The sequence below is a fragment of the Corvus brachyrhynchos genome, unplaced genomic scaffold (assembly GCF_000691975.1).
Source record: "Corvus brachyrhynchos isolate BGI_N302 unplaced genomic scaffold, ASM69197v1 scaffold514, whole genome shotgun sequence".
Taxonomy (NCBI): domain Eukaryota; kingdom Metazoa; phylum Chordata; class Aves; order Passeriformes; family Corvidae; genus Corvus; species Corvus brachyrhynchos.
The window spans coordinates 1,186,090-1,192,991 of record NW_008238319.1 but is presented as its reverse complement, the minus strand read 5'-3'; the positions used below and the strand labels follow the sequence as shown (position 1 = coordinate 1,192,991).

Genomic DNA, 6,902 nt, shown 5'->3' with positions numbered 1-6,902 from the left:
TCTACAACAACAGAAATGTAACCCCCTTCCTTCCCACACATGTTAAACTCATTTCCTAGTGAATTATTGGGAAAACACGGCACTATCCTCGCCGCCACCACCGCGCGCGGATGCTGCAGTTTGCCCCCCGCGCCCCTGGCACAGCCGCCACGCCACCATGGGCTGCGTGTCATTCTGCTGGCTGTGAAACTTTTATTTTGCTCAAAGTATGACAGATTTTTTTAATCATTATTATTATATATATATTTTTTTTTAATTTGCCTCCAGCCCCGGCACAAGGGAATCTCCAAACCCTGTGGAACAAACACCTTCCCTTTCTCCTGAACAAATGCTGTTTACACTCTGGATATTTTCCATCTCGGAGAAATAAGGAGAGTTTGTTCAATAGCAAATTAAAACCTAGAGTGGAGCCATCTATGTTCTGTTAGAGCTGAGCTGATACACCGAGGAACCAGCAAGTTTTCCTCGGCTTAAAACATTAAAGAACCAAAACAGTTAACAGCAAACTCACATCTCATAAAGCCCAGAGTGCCCCTCAGCCTGTAAAATTCCCCAGCTCCAGCTTTTTTTTTTTTCAGTTACATCTTTGTTTTAACGGGGCATTAATAATGCCAGTATAAGGTTGTATTATACAGGTTTGACCACAACCGTTTTTTGCGAGATTTGCTGTTAAGATAAACAACCCGGCGGAGCTGCTCGGCTGGCAGCGGGACCCGCGTGAATGGCTCTCATTTTCCTGCGCTCCGCCGGGGCTGCCAAGCGCAGGTTGAGCTCCCGCGTCCCCTTCCCCTCGCCCCGCATGTCAATCACCCCCTGGCATCCCCGGTGACAATTTCCATCCTCCCAGCCTGGAATTTCCACCTCCTCCAGCCCGGCAAAGCACTCCCTCCTCAGCCCTGCGAGTAACCCAACACCGGGGCTGCTGCTAGCCCCGACCCCCCGAAATCTCTCTGCGTTAGCAACGGAGCCTTATTAAACCCATTTCTACCACTTTGTGTTTCACAGGTTGTTTTTTTTAATTATCTGCTGTCTGAGAGTAATTATTTACTTCCTGGAAGCTCACGTACCAGAACTCTGAGTTTGAAAGATTTTTCCATAACCTAATCCAATTCATCAAAGGCATCCTAACAAAATTACAGGCTCTGGCAGTATCTTTGCTTTTCACCTGATAAGGCTGCAGCAGAAGCCCGGGATGGTTTGTATCAGGGTCCCTCCTGGAGTATAGTTTTTGACAGCTTTGCTTAAATCCCTTCCCCCCCCTTTTCCTCTCTCACAAAAGCACGGGATTTTATTATTCTCTCCTCCTAGAGCCGTGCAATGCTTTGGGCTTCAAATAATCAAGTATTAGACGGGGGGGAAAGCGGTGCAGGGGTCTCACCCAGCACGTTTGGGATTTCCTTGGGAACAATGCTCTGGGAGCCGTTCTCCAGCGCATCGCTCCGCCAGCAGCCCAGGTATTCCCACAATTTCCTCGGCTGCGGGTTGTGCTCCGGTTAGGAGCAGGGATTACGAGGGAGCGATGTAAATGCTGTGGCTCAGATGACCCGAGGGAAGGAAAGCAAAGGGAGAAGGAAGCGCGTCCAAAGTCCTGGTTCTGGGATGTGGGAGAGCTCGGAGAGGCTGAATTGCAGAGATTACTTTGATTTGCTTTTTTTTCGCTCTGTTTTTATCTATATTTGAAGCCCTGGTGTGTGCTGTGTCCCCGTTTGAACAGGTGAGAGGCGCTCGTACCTGCGCGCCTCAAACCCCAATCCAGCTACCCCTGTCTGCAAACAGATCCCTCGCAGCTAAACCCATTAATCTGCAATAAACCACCTTCTTAAGGAGAAAAAAATCAATGTCGGGTTCCTGATGGCAATTTTTTCCAGAACTGGTTACCCAGGAAAGTCGTAATTTTTTAATATACTCTGAACTTGGGAGCGCCAATAGGACGCTGAAAGCAAATGAGCAGCTGAGCTATTTTAAGGTCTGTTCTTCCAGCAGTTTGGTGCACATCTTAAAGAAAAATAAGAATTAAAAAAAAAAATGACACCAAACTGCTCTGTTTTCATTGCGTTATGCAGATGAAATGACAAGTTGTCATTTAAGAAGTTAATAAACAGTCACCATTTTGCAGGTTATCCAAATGCTACTGAATAGAAAACCTTGGATCCCTAAATGATGTGTAATTAAAATTATTTTAAAAATCCTCCTTGACAGGCCAGGGCTTAGCCAAAATGTAAATGACATTAAAGAAGACAATGAATTTAATTTTATTTAATGTCCCTTTTTGCAGATCCTCATTTACATAGCATTTTTAACAAAAGCGTTGACCTTATAAATGCTGGCATTTGTACAGCTTCTGCAGAGTTGGATTTAATCATGCTTTCGCAAAGCCATAAGGGAAAAAGCTTTAAGTTCTCTGGTTGGATATGGAGTAGGAATAAAAACATTGGGACTGGTCAAATGTTTATCCTCCTTGCTTCTGAAAACAACCTGACAAGAAGATGTAAAGGTCTAGGGAATAACCCATTGCTGTTTGTAAGGCTTGGTAATAATCATACATAATCGTTTGGAAATATAGCTAATAAAAAATATAATGAGTGTTCAGCAAAATCGGCATTAGGCCCAAATTACATGATATTAATACTTGAACAGGTGCAGAAAGGCGCTTTAAATGAGGTAAATGAATAAAATGTCCCAGAGCACAACTGTGTGCACTGACAAAAAGTCAATCACATGAATAATTCAGCGGCCGGGACTGCCAGCAAAGGTCAGCGGCTCTCACCTTTGTGACGGGAAGTGAAAGGAAACGCTGCTGACGAAAAACCCCCCTCGCCCTCCAGCCGCCGCCACCCCGCCGAAGGTGTAAACTTGGAGTAGGGAGGAATTAAAGCGCTGCACCGGCCAGCCGGCAGTGAAAAAAAAATCCAACGAAAAAAAAAAAAACCCACCCCAGCGTGAACAGCCAAGTCGTTTAGGGAAAATAATCTGAAATTACAGCCAGGGAAAGGTTAAGGGGGGTGGCTACTAGCAATGTCAATTATCTCCCAAATCTGAGGTCAGGCAAAAGGTATTTTAAGAGCCTACGGGACTGAAATTTTGTAACAGCTGTTAAATATGACAAAACTTTTTATTCCCCCAAACTAAAGCTATTCCAAACTCCGTATGAAAGAAATGGGATAAGCAGATGTCTGGCTTCCATACAGGAAAGTAGGACACACTTGGAATGATAAGTCTCCTAAACTCTATAGAATAATGCCAGATTTATTGGGGAGGGGGGTATTTACTGCCCACGGAGATGCCAGCGAGCAGTAGGGCTGTGATGGTACCATCTGGAAACCCTCTGCCGAGCAGGCGCTGGCGATGCTCCGCCAGCACTCCCAGCCCCGGCACCGCGCTCCCGCCCCGGCCTCCGGCCGCCACCGGCACCCAGCATCAACAGTCGGACCCCCGGCCTTCGGGGACACCCCCGGGAAGGCAGCGAAAAGTCAAGGGTCTGGCTCTGAGCAGGAATTTCCATCCCTCCCTAATGAAATATCTGCTGGTGGCACGGAGGAATGATTCTAGCCCAGAGTGTGGTTTTGGTTTAGCAGTTACAGCGGCATCCTGTAATCATTTACAGCCCTTGGAATGTATGGGTGAAATAGGAGAGATTTATCTGTTCATAGTTGTGATATGTAGACAATGGGTGTTCCTAATGAGGAACATCTGCTTTTGTGTTTTCCCAGAAAACATTATTCCACTATGAAAATGATACTCCCATCCTTTTCAGCAACACTGCAAAGAAAATATGGGCCTTTTCCTTTCTTTTATTTGCTTTTCTTTGGGTCAATCTAATTTCCCAGGGACACTTTTTCTGTGGCATCTTTTTACTGACTGCGCTGCGATTTACGGTGGGTTTGTTCTTTAACACGTGAGTTACTGTGCTGGAGGAACGGCCCCGAAATGCCAGCAGATACTTAAATGTGTACAGTAATAAAAGCCTCCCCGCTCAGCCATGCTCCGTGAGAAACATCCAGGCAACGTAAATAAAAATTCCCAGTGAATTAAAAGGTCGCGGAGGCTCCTGACACCGAAAACCGCTTCCAAGGCCTCAGGTTTGGCTTTTACATTTCCAGCCCACTGCAGGATTCAAACACAGAATTACACAAGTTTATTTAAAATATCAGCTCTGCTAATAAATTGTTACTCCTGAGGTGCATAAGGAGTTTTTTGCTTCTGTTTTTTGGGGGTTTTTTTATCCCAGTGCATAAACAATTCCGACTGCCACGGAGTCTCCTAGTGTGGGCTGGAAGAAATGGGTGGCCATAGATCTCAATTCAGGATTGAATTATTGGTTCATATCCTGAGGACAAATATGCCTTATCTGGTCAAAAGCTGCTAAATGTATCCAAAGGACAAAAGGATCTAGTGAAGCATATTGGACATAATTCTTTTTTTTTTTTTTTTTAAGCCAACTACCCAAGCGACTCCACTTCCTATGGGAAACTGTAAATTGACCCCCAGATGTGATGGGGAAAGGTTGTTCCGTGATGCTCAAGAGGGAAATGGAAGCCTGAAATCCAACCCTGGCAACAAATTTAGGCACCAAACTCTGAGCACATGGGTCGAGCGAACGTAAATATCAGGGATTTAAAATCCACCTCGGTGGCTCCAGAGGGCCAGGGCTCCTCTGGAGCTTCCTCCCGGCCACGCTTCCCTCCTACGTTTGCTGCAATTTGCTGGGAGCAAACATCACATCCCACAGTCCTTCAAAACCCCGGCTGGAGAGGCCGCCCCGGCCTCTGCCAAGCACCAGATTCTCTGACATGAGAAGTAACAACTCTCTTTAGAAAGCTAAAATCCGTGCCATCCCCATAAAGCCCAAATCTTGAAAATTCCTAATGCAGAAGGTGATTAAAATTGCCATAAAATTGTCCTATCTTTAAATTTAGAAGCACAGCAGATTTTTCATCAATAATTAAGATCACTAAAGCATTTATGCTAGGCATAAATGGAGTTTCAATCTTCCTTATTCAAATAAACATGATAAACCCATTAACCAAATGTTTTCTGATTTTTTTATCTCTTCTCATGCTGCTGGAATATCAAATGATCACATAGTTCTGATAGTTTGGGGGAGGTATAAAAGCACTGGTGTTGGGTAGTTTGGCTCAGTTTTGCCAGGATCACCCTTCACACGACTGATACAAATCATCTCACAGCAGCTCCAGGATGTTAGTATGGAAATATCATTAGAATCCCTAAAAAGGTGATGTTTCGCCACGTTTTGGCACGTGCAAGGACCACAAACATCAACTCCTCGTGCATTTTGCAGTGGACACTCCAGAGGCATGAAAGGCTCCACAGCTCTGAATCAGAGTCCAACCGAGCACAGAAAAGCAAAATATTATTCTAATTTTCATTCCTGGTTAATTTTCCTCGCGTTCTGCTGCAGTCACACTTTAATGCAATTCACCATTTACATCTGCAAAAGTCACACATCCCTCCAAAAAGAACTCTGCGCAATGAACATGCCCGTAATCCAATAATAAAAGCTGTAACACGCTGCCTTGCATTTACTACGCCGCCAAGATTCCTCCACTTCCAACTATTTTTTAGCCAATAAAGCAGAAATAAATCCAGCTCGCAAGGCAACAACCCAGCGCGGTATGATTTCCATAGCTAAAACACTAAAGACAAATATAATTATATTGATTTTTTTGTACTTGGACTTCTATAAAGTGGTGAACTTGTTCTCAATTGCCTGACACAATCCCAGAGTGATGGCAACAACTGGTCAGCCCTATTTGATTACTAATAAGAGAGATGTCCCTTCTGTCAGATACCTCACATTCCCCACTAAGCAAACAGCTATTTCAGCTAGTTAAACATTAGCATTGCTCTCCACTGGTGGTGCATATTTCTTTAGGCTTAACTCAGGGAGTTTTCCAGGTTTAATTTTTCAGGCACTGGACAGCAAAGTTCATGATCAAAAGATAACTTTGTCCTGCGAGCTACTGAAACACAAGCCTTCTTCAAACCAGCCTAACCCTCTTCCTCACAAAACCGGTGTCGGGTGAACACTTCTCCATTTATTGCTCCAAGGAACCCATTTCACCAGCCAGGCTCAATCCGAAATTGCCTTTTGCTGCTACCGCATCGTCCGCAAAAAAACCCGGCTTTTCCGCTGCCGAAAACATCGTCTCTACGATTAAGACAATACCAAACCAGCTTTACCTTGCTTTGGGTGCAAATCTTTCTGGAAATGGGTTCTTTTGAAAATAAGGCCAGCGACAAACCAGACAAGAGGCAGAGTGAAGGATGCATAGAGTTCATCTGGGTATGTAAATTAACGTTGGGCTACGCAACCAGCATGTGTAATTAGTTTCAATTATAACAACTTTGGTTTATTAGTTACATATTTGCTATTTGACATAAAATGACAGCCACAATTGGAAAAAAATTGGGACACATCTCACAACTAATTGATAGCAGATTAAATTCATTCTAGCACAGGGCAAAGCATTCCTCCACCGTACCACCCAAGCCCCAGCTAAGGGCAACGCAAATGACAAAAAATAATGTAAATACGAAATACTTGTTAACAAATTAGCAAAAAAAGCACTTTGTGACACATCCCTCGGTTGAAAGCCAAAAACTCTCTAGGCATAAAGTGCTCCTCACAGTGAGAGCAGTGGCAGATGAAACTGCTTCCCCTGACAACTCGCAAGCAATTACCGAATCCCCACAGAGTGAGCCACCAGGTTTCCAAGTCAACCCACCTGTGCACGATAACACGAGAGGACAACAAATGGTGCGAGGCACAGCCTGAGCTCGCTGCTGCTGCTGCCGGGCTGGCGCAGCCCCACGCCAGGCACAGCAAAGGTGCTGCCGCTGCTGCGAGCGCCGTCCTTACCTGTCAATGATAACGGGGTCTG

The 6,902-nt window shown here is 44.8% G+C and overlaps 1 protein-coding gene across 1 annotated transcript in view; it reads right to left on the bottom strand.

Moving 5' to 3' along the window:
- Positions 1–6,896, bottom strand: part of EBF3 (early B-cell factor 3) — a 116,892-nt gene extending 109,996 nt beyond the window's left edge. Inside the window, exon 1 of the mRNA XM_017733858.1 lies at positions 6,881–6,896. The gene's annotated coding sequence lies outside the window, so the exon portion shown is untranslated. The remainder of the gene's footprint in view (positions 1–6,880) is intronic.
- Between the last annotated feature and the right edge of the window lie 6 nt (positions 6,897–6,902).